This window comes from Canis aureus, chromosome 4 (assembly GCF_053574225.1).
Source record: "Canis aureus isolate CA01 chromosome 4, VMU_Caureus_v.1.0, whole genome shotgun sequence".
Classification (NCBI taxonomy): domain Eukaryota; kingdom Metazoa; phylum Chordata; class Mammalia; order Carnivora; family Canidae; genus Canis; species Canis aureus.
The window spans coordinates 80,770,989-80,787,959 of NC_135614.1; positions in this window are offsets into that span (position 1 = coordinate 80,770,989).

The following is a 16,971-nucleotide window of genomic DNA, read 5'->3' on the forward strand; positions in this document are numbered from 1 at the left end:
GTAGTAAGGTACATTTTATTGTCCTTTTAATGATGCTTTCATACTTCAGAATTTTAGCAAATGTTGTGTGTTCATTATAATTATCTTAAAAGACTCTGGTACTGTAGCACCCTTTTATCTCCTCTTTCTGTGTTTCTGTTAATTCTGTAGTAGTAAATGATTCAGGAATAATACTTAAATTCATTATTTATTTATGAAAAATTATTAGATAATATTGTTATTCTTACTATTGCTATTATTTACTGAAAAAACATTCATTAGACAATAATTGTTAGGTCTTTAAATGTGAAACAATAAACACAAATAGACTGATTGGATTTAATAGCTTGAAGTGATATCCTAGCGAATGATAGTGTTAAAATAAAAGTGATTTTAAAAAGTCTCCATTAACGTATTGTATTTAAACTTAACTCTAAATAGAATAGGCCTTTTAATAATATCTAATATTTAAGGCATGCTAGATGGGAAGCTGCTGTTGACTATTCTTTTTCTCTATTCCCAGGGAAATGTGATACACAGATCTGCTTAGGTGTATGTTATATGTGTATAAAGGATCAGCCAAAGGGCTTGTGGGCCTTGTTTGGCTTAAGCCTGAAATGGGTTTTCTTTCCCCCAAGTGCTAAAAACTGGTTATTTACAGTAGTAATATGTTCCACTATCATTTCTATTTTATCATATATCTGATAGATATCACATGTATGTGATATCTCTGTCTGTATTTCTACTTATGTATGTATCATCTATGTATTGATTGATCTACCACCATCATCTGTCTATAGAGAGGAAAGTTCTGGATTGAGCGCTTAAAATAATCTCATTATTGATCATGGGATTTATTTATTAATTAATGACATTAATCCATATTTTCTCTTTTTAAACTATTTTCCCAGCTAATTGTCGATTTTAAGTTCTCCATGCCTCTCCATTTTATTCTCTAATATTTAATGCCAACTTTACTATCTTAATTCAACCCCATCATCTTGAGTTTAGGCTATTTTTATAATCTGCTAACCAGTCAAATTGGAATACTCTTACCTTTAATCTATCTTTCACGTTACCAACAAAGGTCTATTTTTTGCATCATGTAAGGACGATAAAGCTTAAAACTCTTAGCGTGCTTACATGGTTATATAACTTTGGGTCCCCTTTGATCTATCTATTAAGTTTGCTTTTATATATTTCCTTAATTTCACATCTTATGCTCTAGTCACATTATTTATCTTTTTGCTAATGTAACATTTCTCTAAATCCAGTGACTAATTTCAGCAGGGCCAAACTACTTCTATTTTTAATGTGCTATGTAGTTTCACACTTCTATGTCTTGGCTTATGCTGTATCATGTGGCTGGAATAGCTTTAACCACTGGTGTTCCCTCTTGAACAAAATCCTATAAATTCAAGCAGTGAAAATATTTGAATATCTTGACAAAATTCAGTATCTGATCTTCTGTACATCCACTGCACTATGTTCTCCTCCCAAATTTGTCATTCTCTACTACATTTTACTTGCTGATTTCTTGTTATCTCCATTTTCTGAGATCTTTAGAGTTGGCAGTTAAGTTCAATCCATTATTATAGGTACACACCCTAGACACTTATATACTAATACCCAAGTATGTGTTTTCCTTAATATTACCCAAGTATGTGTTTTCCTTAATATAAAAATTTAATAATTATTTAATGAGGAAATTCAAATACAAATTATTTCACATAACCAAATATGATGCACCTCTTGAAATGTAGCCCTTTTAAACTAATGGTGTAATCAATCATATAAAGTATATCATTTTAGTTACACTTCTTTTTATAAGGGCTTCATATTTAGCAGGAAGATAGAAAATGCTCCTACCATCTGATTCTGTATATAATATTTCTATAAATTCCTCTTCTCTCATTAAACTGTTTTAATAGATTATAAACTGATTGTCAGAAAGGAGAAATTGATCACACATGTGACTATATATTTTCATTTTCAAGAAGTTAATATTACCGTGTTATATCTTTTCCCCCAAACTTTTTAATATTACTAAAATTGTCTAATAGTCCATGGCCTTTGAAACTATCAGCCGTGTGTGCCAACTAGCTGTTATTCTTGGTGATGTGACTGCCCAACTGTAAACTCTGAACAATTTAGTCAACAAACTAAGAAACAGTGAAAGCAGATACATGAGTCCTAGTTGTTGTGTGAAAACATTCACTTGCAAGAAACATGGATTAAGCAGAACAAGTAACAAAACATAAAAATGGATGTCAACAGCTTAGAAAAATATTGAAGACTTTTGGAAGAAAATCCTTAAACAGAAAACACTTCTTTTAAAAAAATGCTATATCCTTATAACTCTTTACTGGAAAGAGATAATACTGGGTGGGAAAAATATATATTATCTATTACTTTGACTTAAAGTAAGTGATTACTTTGACTTAAAAAGTAATTCAGAAAATTTGGACTCTGTAAAGAAGTTTGAAAAAAGCCTTAACCAGTTTATTTTCTTTTGGTAGCCATACATTTCACTTTAAAATGATATATTTTCAGTACTTACATCTAAATAAACCCAAAATACCTTTTTAATAAGAATATTGATTTTATACAAATTTTTGTTTAAATTAATGATATTTTTTGTGATGGATAATATATGGTGACAGTATCATAAGGTTAGTAAGCACTTATGCTATTCATTGTGGCTACAGTCCAGACTATAATTGACACTACTAATAGTTACTTAAATTCACATATTTTTGTTACTATAAGCAATATTTTTGTTACTATAAGCAATATATAAAACACACATTTGCACAAAGCATAACACATGCACACACACACACACATATATAATTTAAAACTTATTTTGAAAAGGATTTGGTTGAGGAAGATGATCGTTTTTTACTGCAATTTTCTACCTATCTCTTTGTTCTGTAGTTTTCAGAATTAATATTTACCCTTAAAAATTGTCCTTCAGACTCAATGTTTATTCTCATAATTGTCTTTCCAAATTCTAATAGCAAAATCAAATATTTTGGGTAGTTTGATTTTCATTTTTCCCAATTTTTGTGATACCTGACAGGTTTTAGGTATTTTATTATTATTATTTTTAAATCCCTATTGATCCCCATGGGTTTTTAGAAGATTTTCTTTTTAATCAGAATCTAACTCATGATATTTCTTGTTTTTCTGCTCACTTGAGTTAAAAATACTACCTCCAAAATTTAGGCACATATTATCAGGTAAGTACCATGACCATTTATGATATTTTTTAATGAGTATTTTTTTATGGCCATTCATCTATTTATATATATTGGCAATTTTTTAAAAAAATCTTTATTTTAATAAATATATCAAAGAGAAATATATACTTTATACAGAGTAAATGCAAACTTTCATTTTACAAGTGAGAAATTTTAATTTAAAACTTTAAAATTTTAATTTTTTATTGCATTGTCTTTAGGTAATGCAGTATACCATGCACATAGATTTCAGGGGAGACCATCTGGTATTTTTCACCTCAGTTTTTGTATTTATTTCTTCAAAATTAGCAGTGGTTCACTCCTCCGTTGCAGCAGAGATTGCTTATTTGTTCTCTGACATACTTTTTAAAAAAACTTCTGGACAGAACCAGATGTTATTTCCTACTGTCCTGCAGTTAGATGTGGTCTGTGACTAGGTTGTGGCATTAGAATGTTATCAGAATATGTACAGGTCACTTCTAGTCCTAGGACCAAATACTTCCCATACATCATTGTCCACGTTTTGTTATCCAACATGCTGGCTGAATTCAGAGGATTCTGAGTTCTAAAGCAGGGTGGACCAATTTGGGGAAGGGACCTGGGTCTCTGAATAGCCATTTGCAAAGCCATTCACTCCTTAGAAAAATCCATTTTGGATGTCACATGAGATAGAAAACTAGAAACTCCTGTTGAATTAATTAAATGGATTTGGAGGCTAATTTATTTAAAAATATATATTCTTACTAACATAAATAATACATTTTCATCCTAAATTTTTCACCCTTATGAATTATGTATCCCTTCAATCTTCCCCTTGCTACTTGGTTCACCAAACATGTGACATAAACATAAGCTAATCCAGTTTGGATTCATTCAACAGGGACTCTAATAGGAAACTAAATTAATAAAAATCTAAAATAAATTTTAAATGCATTATTTAAAATTATGCTACTTTATGAAACTTTAAAATATATGACATTTATAGTCTAGCCCTGGACTCCTTAGATGGTATAATATGCCAATCATGTGGGTAATTCTATGTAACATGGATGGTTAAGTCTATGTAACAATGTCATCCAATCATGCTCAAATTAAAATCAAGTACCACTGGGTTTTTTTGGTATTTTTGGGTTTCTTTTAGTAGTATTGTTAGGTTGTCCATAAATTTTACATGACTTTGAGATTCTTCCCCTAGATTTTTAAATGTGAGCTGAAGATAATAATTGAAGTGATAATAGCATTTTTTATATTAAGAGGAAACCTTACATATACCATGTAAATGCAATAATGAGCACCTTGTTTGTGATGACTAATTTTATGTGTCAAACTGACTGGACCACAGAGTGTTCAGATATTTGGTTAAATATTACTCTGGGTATTTCTTTAAGGGTGTTTTGGATGTGATTAACATTCAAATTGGCACATTAAAGCAACTTGTTCTCCATAATATAGATGACCTCATCTAATCAGTTGAAGGCCTGAATAGGAAAACAAACAAAAAACCTGACCTTCCCCTAAGAAGGGATAATTTTTCCTGCCTAACAGCTTTCAAACTGGGTCAGCAGCTTTTTCTTGACTTCAAATTCAAAATGAAATATTCACTATTACTGTATCTCAAGTCTGCTGGCCTTTGGACTAGAAATGCACCATTGGATTTCCCAGTTCTATGGCCTTCAGATTTGACCAGAACTATACTATCAGCTCTCCTGGACCTTCAGCTTGCTAACTCACTGCACAGATCTCAGGACTTGCTGGTTTCCATATACAAGTGAGCCAATTCCTTACACTATACCTCTCTCTCATTTTTCATACATACACACACACACTCTATTTGTTCTGTTTCTCTGAAGAATCCTGATTAATACACTGCTATCACACCATATTTCTTGGAAGAATAACTGGAAAACAGAAAATGCAAAGATCAAATAACTTTTTGTAAAGGCAACTATTTATAGAAACAGACAGTGAGATTCACTGAATTTATCAACAGAATAATAAGGAAGATAATAAAGTTTTTTTACTGCTGAAATATTAAAATTGTTATGAAGATCTAAGAGATTTTTGGCTAGAGGAGAATATCAAGCGCTTCACTAATTAGCTTTCATAAGCAAAGAAAATTATTAGTAAAAAAAAAAGTAGAATGCTTTTAAAAATATCATTGATTGCCATACACTGCTTAATCTTTTATTTCAAAATGTTACCAAGTTAAATGTGAAAATCACCTGAAAAATCCATCACTGCAAAAAAATAAATCTGTTTTGTTTATTTTTATTCAACCATTGACAAGTATTAATTTAGTGTATACTAAATGCTGAATACTGAGATTATAACAATGTTTAAAAAACATAGGACCTGGCTTCAAGGGCATTTAAAATCTGGTGAGGCAAAGTCATACAGGTTTGTCCCTTACTAGCCAAAAATAGAGTATTCTATGAAAACTCTCCTAAGCAGAAATGGAGTAAAGCAAAGAGTATCCCCCACTTGTCAAAAGTGCACATGATACTATCTCACTTTTTTTAAAGATTTATTTATTTATTTAGTTAGTTAGTTAGTTAGTTAGTTAGTTATATTTATTTTTAGAGGCAGTGAGCTTGAGTGGGAGGAACAAAGGGATAAGGAGAAAATGCATGGATCACAAAAGCCGAAGCCCAATGCCAGGCTCCATCCTATGACCCTGAAATCATGACCTGAGCCAAAATCCAGAGTCGGAAGTTCAACCAAATGAACCACCCAGGAGCATCTATGCTGCTTTGCCTTTGTTAAAGGTCTACATTAGTTTGCTAATGGCTTTTTTTCATAAAAGCAAATGTCCTCTTTGGATTTCTATCAGTTAGTGAAAACAGGTACCAACGTAGGTCTTTTATAAAAGTACAGGGTGTAATGTGAACTTTTCAAAAAGTGAGGGATACTTGTATTTAAAAAACTTAATAGTAATAGTGTGGGTAAAGTGTTATAGATGGTGCATTTCCAAAACATCATAGTGACATAAAAATAGAGAGGTAAGCTCTAGTAGTTTTGGAAAAAAGATTAAGAGAAGTTAAGGAAGGCTTTTTGAGAGGCAGATGTACTTGAGTGGAGTTGATTAGAGTAAGTTCTAATCACTTGGTACACCTAGTGTCAGAGTGTAGGGGATCAGAAAAACAGTAACATCACAAAATACAGAGACTTTAAAAATCATGGTATGTTTGGGAGATCATAAGCTGTGCAAGGAGTGTAGGTTTGACAGAGATGTTAGTTGCAGGGGACAGGGTCAAAACGTAGGTAGGCATCATTTAAGTTTTTTGTGAGTTATAAATAGGAAACCCTATTTTTTAATTTCTTCTTCTCCTTCTTCTCCTTCTTCTTCTTCTTCTTCTTCTTCTTCTTCTTCTTCTTCTTCTTCTTCTTCTTTTTCTTCCTATTCTTCCTTTTCTTCTTCTTTGTTTTTCACCTACCCATCCACTCTGACCTTTTCTTCTCCCTGAATACAATTTTGTTCCAGTCAATTACTTGTAAATCACAGACTACGGATGGCTAGCTTCTTCCCTATATGCAAGAATGTGTCCCATTTCTTTGGGTTTAGGCATTAGTATAGATTACTATATTGGTCAATCATATTTGAAGATAAGTAAACCAAGGAAGTAATAGGAAGGGTTAACTCAACAGCTTTGTTAAGGCTTTGCTCTTAACAAAAATAAACTAAAATGTTTGGTTTATCCAACATTAGCTGAATTTCTAGACCGTTTTTATTTCTTTGATTTTTGTATCATCTTGATAAAAGTTTACAATGATTTTGCATACAATGTTTGGTTTTCCAATCTATTCACTGAAACTCACTTTCTGAACTGTTACTGTACATTTAAATGCTTTGTAACAAGACCATGGGCCTGATTCCAAATACCAATATTCTGATTTAGCAAGCTTTAGTTTATGCTGCAGAAATACCAACAATGAAAACAAAATTCTCAGTGGATTTAGACAACAGAAGATTTTTTTTGTTTTGTTTTTGTTTTTTATTCGCAAATCATGTCAAATGTAAGTTGGCAGGGGACTTTGGCAAATCTATCCTTCTGGGATACTCGATGAAAGACCGTTTCCTAGTTTTTGACTGTATCACATGGGACATAACAACATCTTCTATTGTAGAAGTAGAGAAAGAATGGAGTGGTTAACTAAAGACTTCCTTAATGTGTATATATATATATATATATATATATATATATATATATTATATTTTATTATATTATATTATATATATATTTTTTTGCCAGAACCTTTCATATGACCTAGGTAATTTAGAACAGAAAAGGATATATATTTGCTTTGATAGGAATATTTTATTGCTATTGAAAAAGATTTTGTTGTTTTTTATACTTTTACTTGCTGATGAATTTAAATATTATCTTTACTTCTGCATATGTAGGAATTCACTCCCATTGATTTATTACATTTCTTATAACTTTTGTGGTATGCTATATGAATATTTCATTATCTCCTAATTATACATTTATGTTTCCCTTCAGGTTCTTATATATTTTATTTTATTATTTTATGTTATTTTTTTATTTACTATCTAAGAATACTGGTTAGGAACTATAAAATAAGGCTATAGTGGTAATTCCTCCTTTTTCTTTGAAATTATTAGTCATTATGCTATTCTATCCACTCAAAGTATTGCCTTTTGAAGTGCAACAATCTGCCTCTAGATTGTTGATTCTTGTATTTCCAATTCATGCCTAATTCAAGTTCAAAAATATAGACCACTGGGATCAGCAAAAACCTAGAGGGAAATTATACTTTCAATGGTAATTTTGTCTCTAGACTAGTCATTTCTTTATGGCACTTTTTGACATCATAGGAATAAGTCTTGTTTTATTTTTTTATCATTAAGATGTGATTTTTTAAAATTCTGAATATAATCCATAGACAAAAGTGCAATTTTTAAATATATTCTCTTATTCTATAACTCTTAATTTTTTAAAGCAATTTTTTAACTCAATCTTTTTAAAGTAGATTCCACTCCCGGCTTGAATTCACATCCCTGAGGTCAAGACCTGAGCTAAGGGGACACTTGGGTGGGTCAGTCAATTAAGCATCTGACTCTTGATTTCAGCTTAGGTTATGATCTCAGGGTCACAGCATGAGCCCTACATAGGGCTTTGCATGCTGGACATGGAAAAAGTCATGAGCTGAGATCAAATGTTGGACACTTAACCAACTATGACTCTTAATTTTTATGTTTTTATTTTTATTTTTGACTCTTAATTTTTATACTGCTTTTTGAAGAGCAAACTAATTTAATATTGATAAAGTCTAATTTGTTATGATTTTTAAATTGTGTTTTCAGTGTCATATCCAAATATTTTTCAGCAGTCCTCAGGGCACAAATACTTTCTTCCAATGTTTATTTTAGAAAATTTGTGATTTTAGCTTTTATATTTCAGAGAATGAGTTATTTTTAGTTATTTTTATATAGTGCTGTTATTTTATTTGAATATTCAGAATATTCCAACACCATTTGTTAGAAAAAAAACTGTATTTTATTTCCTATGGAGTTGAATTCCATTGAATTTTAATCAATTGACAAATGGGGTAGTGCTATTTCTGAGCTTTCTGTTCTTTTTTATCGGTTTATATACCTATATGTTTTCTAACCACATTATCATGAGCAATGAAACTTTAATATAGGTCTGGGCATCAGATAGTTACAATTTGAAATTTCCAACTCTGTTCTTATCTAATATTGTATTGGCTAAAGTAATTCTTGTCACTCCCAGAAGTTTTAGGTTTTTGTTGTGAAGGAGAGATAAGAATAATTTGGGTTCCATTCCTTTATAATGGTGGCCACTATCCATCCTGCCCCCAAAGCCTGCAGCAAGAGTGACAATTTCTAAGGACTTTTGCAATATTGTGTGTGTGTGTGCATGCGTGTGTGTGTACACCTGGTATTGTCTTTCGAGAAGGACCTGAGAGAGATTGGAAAATTTTCCAATGTATATGGCATTAAAGTATTGTATATTTTTTCTGGCCACTCTTATTAATTAAATATTTTTCCAGAATTCTTACTGGTGTCTGATCACCTTGTAACCTCAGTTCTTGGATGAATAAAGAAAATATGAATTTTCCAGCTGACCCGTGTTCCTAATTTCTGCCTCTCTCCCTCCCCCGCCTGTTGGTTTGCATTTGTTGCTATTCTCATAAGACTGAGAGTGATGCTGTTTTAGGCTTTTCCTATATTTCAGAAATTTTCAGCTATGCTTCCAAAATTCAGCTCAGCTCTTCTTCTGGTTTAGCTAAATGGTATAAATCTCCAACCAATATATATCTCTTTCTTATTTGAGCTAATCTTCCCAACATTTCTTATAAGACTAATAATAACAATGCTATTGAGAGGCATGAGACTAGAGGTAGGAAAGTTTGTAATGAGCCCAGATAAGAAAAAGTTAATCTTAAGGACTAAGAATGTGGCACCATGAATGGAAAGAAATGGTGGATTCAAGAGGCAGAAGGGAATGAATTTAATTATTCATTTATTTCTGAAATATTTAAGAAGTAGACAATGAGACATGTACTCATGTTTTTACTGTGTGTGACTATGAAGAGCATAAAAGTCTTGTGTATGGAAAGTTATACATGTAGGGAATAAGTTCTGGAAAGAAAGTAAATAATAGACATTGAGTTCTTTTTTATGCACTATTATTTTTCAAATACATTATTTTAATTAATCTTTACAATTATCCTTTAAAATATATATAATTTTGATACACTTTCACAGATGAGGAATTTCAGCCTTGATGAAATTGAGTAATATGGATACTAGGTGGCAGGACAGAGAACATACTGTAACCCAGGGTTTCTAAACCCTATGAACATGAAAGGGTCAGATAATTCTTGTGAGGAGCTTTCCTATGCATTGTAAGATTCCTGGCTTCTCCTTATTAGATTCTAGTAGCAACTGCCCCTCCCATTCATTTATGATAACTAAAAGTGTCTGTAAATAGTCAAAAATCCCCAGAGAAGAAAAGGTTTGCTCCATTTTGAGAACTATCTAATCTCCCATACATCAAATCTTGTGCTAATAACTGGTGTTATAATTGCCTCCTGGAGTTCAGGACGTATCTTTGATTTTGACATTAAATCAATTACAAGTTTTATACTGACACTAACTCTAAATGAAGGCAATAGTGCAAAATAGCTTATAATAATTATCAGAATTTTGAGAAAATAAGTGAAATTTTCTTGGTCTGGTGATAATTTTAATATCTCTAGCATATGCCTAATTAGTGATGGTAAAGAATTTCACCTAACCCATTTTGTTTCATATTAGATTTTATTGGCACAATTAAGCTGCTCTTTAAAATCCATAAAAGTCCATCTGTTTGTAGTCTAGAGGCAGGCACATGTCTTTCAAGGTCATTCTATGAATTGATAATTAACCTTCTAAGTATAGATACTTCATTCTGAAGGCCTTTTACCATATCTAATCAAATGAAAACAGCTACGTTTATCTCTTCCACAAGCAACGTGGCTTACATTTATATTAACATTATGGTTAAAATGATGTTTCCTTGGTTTTCCTCAGAATGAAATGGCGGGTGGAAACATCTGTTACGATGCCAACAAGAGTATTTGTACCTATATATTTTTAAAATATTTTACTTATTGATTGATTTGAGAGAAAGAGAGAGAGAGAGAGCCCACATGCTCATATGCTCATACAAGTCGGGGAAAGGGAAGAAGGAGAGGGAGAAACAGACTCCCCACTGAGCAGGGACTCTATAAGGGACTCTATCCCAGGACCCTGAGATCATGACCTGTGCCCAAGGCAGCCACTTAAGTGACTGAGCCACCCAGGTGCCCCATTAAAAGTTTAATAAGCTTTTTATTAACCATAGATTAGTCTGGATCAGAAATCTATAGACTTTAAAGAGATTCTAGAGAAAAATGTTGAATTGGAAAGACAAAAGCAAACAAATGCTAAAAATGCAAACATGAAAAGAAAGTCATTGGCTTATTAATACATCGAATCTCAAGTTGGTTTATCATTGAGAAATTAGAACACTAATATTATATACTATTGAGCAAAAAGCCAAATAAGTACAAGTTAAAGAGAGATTAATTGGGATGCTTGTGGAAGCCTTGCTAATTGAATAACATAGTGAAGTAGATTACCATGCAGGAATTAAAATGAAGACATTAAGTAATAAACGTGTTACCGTTTGGCTGCTGAGTAATAAAGCAAAGGTCTAGTTACTGGAGAATTGAAAGAATACAGTGAGAATTTGATGAGCTATGATACAAAGAATACATTTTATTCTTTTGAAGTTTTAAAGTTGTACTGCCTTTATGTTCAGGTGACTCTCTCTATATATAATTTAAGGCCCAAAAACTTGATAATTGTAGGAACTTGAAGGGCTTTATCCTAGAGTTTCCTCATTGATAATCCAATCAAAGATAAAGATAAATTATCTATCTCACAAGATTTCTATGGGGATTAAAAAGATTTATTGTCCTTACTTAAGGCCACTTTTGGCCTCAGATTTGGTAGGGGTGGGGTGTTGAGGAAAATGGTAAGTCTAATTGGAGTATTCATAAGTGTTCAAGACAAAAGTTAGAAGTAATGCATTAGATTTTCTTGACTACTTGTTGGATGTAGGATGAATAAATATAAATTATTAAGCATATACCAACAATATAATTTATACTCTAAACTAGGAAATATTTTTAATTCTTTAAAAAAAGAATTAAAATATTCAAATAATCAAATAAATAAAATGTAGAAAGAATATTTTAATTCACCAACAATTATTAATGGAGTCCAGTTTGCTTCATCTATATCCCTACCTAATTCCCCTTCCCTGTCACCAATTAATGTAAAACAAATACAAGTGGGAAAATTATTTTTATTTATATGTCTCTAAAAACAAAAACGTAGCCTCAAAAATTATAACATCAAAAAAGTAACACTTCGGTGCAAGCAATTAGAGTCATTGTTCAAATGATGCCGATTGTATGAAAAATCCATTTTAAATTTTTGTTTTATTTTTTAATTTTTTATTTTATTTTAAAGATTTTATTTATCTATTTGAGAGAGAATGAGAGTGAGAGTGATCACAAAAGGAGAGGGAGAAGAAGACTTACCGCGGAGCAGAGCCAGACTCAAGGCTCAATCTCACCACCCTGAGATCATGACCTGAGCCAAATGCAGACACTTACTTAACTGATTAAGCCACGCAGGGGCCTCCTAATTTCTTAAAAAAAAAAAAAAAAAAAAAAAAAAAAAAAAAAAAAAAAAAAAATTGAAGACCAATCTAAGTAAGAACTGTGCATATAATTAAATTACATGACTCTCAAGTGTCTGCTTTTTAATGGACATTTTCTTTTTCTCTTTATTTTTCTATTTAATAATTTTTTCTCTTTCATTCTTACCCTTATCAACTTCCTAACTCCTATTATAATTATTACTATCCAAACATGTATGTCTTTTTCTTATTTTTTAAGTTAATTTTAATATGATTCTCAAAAATTTTATAGATGTTAATACTTACTTTAAATTGCTTTTTCTCTATGTTTACTTATAGTCCTTTCCAGTCATGTTTTAAATTGTTTTTTAATGTGAGGATTTTCTCTAAAATTCTTTTAATAGGCTTTTGTTTGCATACATGTAAACTATCAGTTTTATGTTGTATATTTCATTCCTATTACTTTAGTAAGTTTTCCTTACTAAACATGGTAATTCCTCCTTGATTTATTCAGATTATCATGTCACCTATAGTATTTATTCTTTTCTCTTAAATTCTATGGTTTAATTTTTTCTCTTGTCCAATTGCATTGGCAGATGTTTCCCACACCGTTTTAAAGACCAGTAAAAGCAGGGGACATTATATATTTGACTTTACCAGAAAAAGTTTTCATGTTTCTTCATTAAAAAGAGATCTTAGCTGAAACCATATCATTCCATTGATTATTGTTTTATCTAGTACTTTCATCATAAATGGGAACTTCTAATTTTTATAATTTATGAAGATTATCATGTGATTCTTCCCACATTATTATGATTGATTACATTAAAACAGTTAATAGTTTTGAAGCATTTGGATCTCGTAGGTGATGGAAATTCCATTTAGTCATGATTTTAAATTTTCCTACTCTTTCAATATGCTACCAATTTGTATTTGCTAATTTTATTTGATTTTTCTGAATTTATATTCATAAATAATCATTGTTAGATGGCTTTTTTAGAATAGTTTTTGACAAGTTAGGGAAAGGATTTTATCATTTCATAAAGCTAATTTGGAAGTTTCCCTTGTTTTTCTGTACTTTGAAATAGATAAAGGAGAATTGGAATTAATTGTTTTGTAAAAGTTTTTATACTTCAGAGAGCTAATTTGGGCACAACTAATAATTATGTCAGTTCTGTAGCACAGTAACTAAGACGTACGATGAAGTTAATAATATGTGGATATAAAATCCTATGATTCAATTTGTAATGAATTGGTTGTATTTATATACATCCTTGAGTATAATTTTCTTCAAAATGACCACTTTGGAAGTATGTAAGTGCTGTTTTATAATTTCTTGTATAAGTGCTATTTAAGTAATTTTGGAATTGCATGAAAAATACATTTTATGTTATTTTAAAAATATGCCCATCTATTTATATACATAATATATTTAAGTTAATGGATTTCTCTACATTATTTATAATTAATTTCGTCATTTCATTCATTTATTCACGGATGCTTACATTAATTCTACATACTCTTTACTGGTGTTATGGTCATGTGATAGCACAGTTAGGATATCAAATGAAACATATTTTCTTTTTCCTGCTTTGGAGAAACTAAAAGTAGCATGATACAAATTTACAGGAAACTCTACAGCCCTTAACAGTAGGTGAGAAACATAATAATACTATATTTCAAGTATCCTATATTAATAAAATGATCCTCAGAACTGTTAATAATTAAGCAACTTAAGTCTTATGGGATGTTCTGCTGACACCAACTTCAATACTTTGGGAAAGCATAATACCATATCTTTTAGATTTTTAGCATGAAATTGAATATGTATAAAACCTTCTTATTTTCAATAGTGTAATGGAGGAGTTCTCTCAAGGTATTTAAATGTGATTACAAACTCAGTAGTGATGAAATCATGATTCCTAAACTTAGTTGGCTGGGGTTATAATAAGAGCTCCATCAATCTTAATTCCTCTAAAGACTTTGGCCAAGGTATTTAACCTTTTCAAACTTTTGATTTCCAATCACGAAAAAGGTGACCCTAGTGAAAACTAGCTTAGAGAGCTGGTGTAAGAAATAAATATTCCTATCCTTTAGTAAGGAGTCAAGTGTTTGCTATATTTTTTCTTAAATGAAAAAGGCAAATGACTGATAAACTTTAAGCTCCTTATTCTAAGACCAATCAAAACCTAAGGATTTTTTTTTTTTTCACTTGGGGTGAATTCTGCAAATTCGATTGATATTTACCAAAGTGTCAACAACAGATTTTTACTTTGGGCATATTTCCTAGCTCAAGACCCTCGAATGACTCATTTGAAGCAATTCTCTGAGGCAAATATTTGAGGAGAAGATCTAATAAAATACACTTTGAAAGTGTACAGTTCGAGTCATATCTGAGTTTGTGGTGAATATCAAGAGTGGATACAAACCATACTTTTTTCTCCCCTTTCCTGACATTTAAGATAACTGAGGCAGGAATTCTTCATTGCCTGTCTCCTCACTCTCACTGTGAGGCCTTTCATTTACCCACCCACTATGGGGATTTATTCTTCAGCTATGCATCCATATGAGAGATAAAGGAGAGAATAAGGACTATATTAATTCATTATGAAAATTTCTGTTTTTAGTTTTTAATTTTATTTTTATTTTTCTAAAGATTTTATTTATGTATTCATGAAGGGGGGAGGGCAGAGACACAGACAGAGGGAGAAGCAGGTTCCCTGTGGGGACCTGATGCAGGACTCAATCCCAAAACCCCAGGATCATTACTTGAGCCAAAGGCAGATGCTCAACCACTGAGCCACCCAGGCATCCCTGGAGATTTCTTTTTTAATACAATTTTCATCCTTACATAGGAAACAAGTTTTTCTATCCAGTTGTAGAAGAAATATGGTGCTATTTTTATTCCCATTTGAAGAATATATTGATTAAATGAACTTCTAATTAATTAGAATTCATAAGGGAGGAGTAATAATTAATTTGGTTCCCCAGGACTTCCTACAGTGTAGAAATTAATTAAATAACAAATTAAAAACTGCTTTTTCACATTTTCAAGGTGGTATTACCACTTTGTAATTTTTCAGTAAATTACTTTCTTCTTCAGTAAATTACTATTGCTTCTGTAACATACCTGCTGTCCAACTGAACACCTCCACACCCAATTTCTAAATAACTTCTAATTTAATCTCCATTATGGACAAAAATACTTATTTCCCACAGGATATGCATTGCTTTTTCCTCTCAAATTTATATGTTGAATATTTTTCATGATTGCTCTAACTTTATTAAATCTAAGTTTGTGTTTTTTCTCAATTTAGAAGCTAATATTAAAAAGCATGTCTGCTATTTTACATAGTAACAAAATTTGTATTGCAGTACATATATGTTAATTGACCAATTAATTGGTGATATTACACAATGATGAGAAGAGATTCATCATGTGTATAAAAAAAGAATATGGAAAAAAAAGAATATGGGCTATGGATTAAGAACAACATACATTTCCAACTTTGCTCTGTTGCTGACTATACAGATTTATGAAGACCAATCACCAAGTCTTCAGACAACTACTTATACTTTAATTCCCTAGGGTTAATAATCATTACTTAATGGTCTGCTGGCACCACGTGTGTCCTTCTTAAAATAACACTGCATCCCGGGGTGCCTGGGTGGCTCAGCTGGTTAAGCATCTGCCTTTTGGGGCCATGATCCCATAGTCCTGGGACTGAAGTCTGCCTCAGGCTCCCTCAGCTGGGGAGTCGGCTTCTCCTTCTCCCTTTGCCTCTCCACCGCTTGTGCTCTCTTTCTAACTCTATCTCTCAAATAAGTATAAAAACTTTAATCATCATAGCATTCCAATATTTAAATTACCAAAATTGAATATGTTTTTTTTTAGATAATGAAAATCTATTACAGGAACACTTTCGAGGGGTGTAATTTAGGACCATTTTATACCAAACTGTGTAGCATTTTGTCTGTGTGGAAATTAGTTTGTAATTGGATTTGAGAGAACAATTTTTTTCTCTACATAAATTACCTAAAAATACAGAATACATAAATTATAAGAGACTAATAGGTCCAGGACAATATCTCTATCACTTAGCATATGGGGGTCAGACTACAAATTGAATTACTAAACAAAACTTCTTGATTGAACATTAAATAAACTTCTTCCAGACAGTAGGCCTTTGACCTAGCTTTTCTTAGAGCATTTACTTTTAAAAACCAGTTGAAAATTCATTCTTTGTCACTTTGAGATGTAAATCTTTTTGAAGTTTCCTGCCATTTCTACAGTCCAGAACTGCCTTTTTTTAAGGACCTGGGCGCTATCCCTTTGAAATATAGTCATCAAGGAAAATAATGTGCCCTCCCCCTCTCCCAAGTTTTGTCTTTTGTTTTTCCTCTTTTTTTAGATACACTCTCTTTGCAATTTCCAAATATGCAGAACAATATCATTAACGATAGTCACTGTGTCGTACATTTTATCCCCATGACTTATTTACTTTATAACTGCAAGCTTATACCTTTTG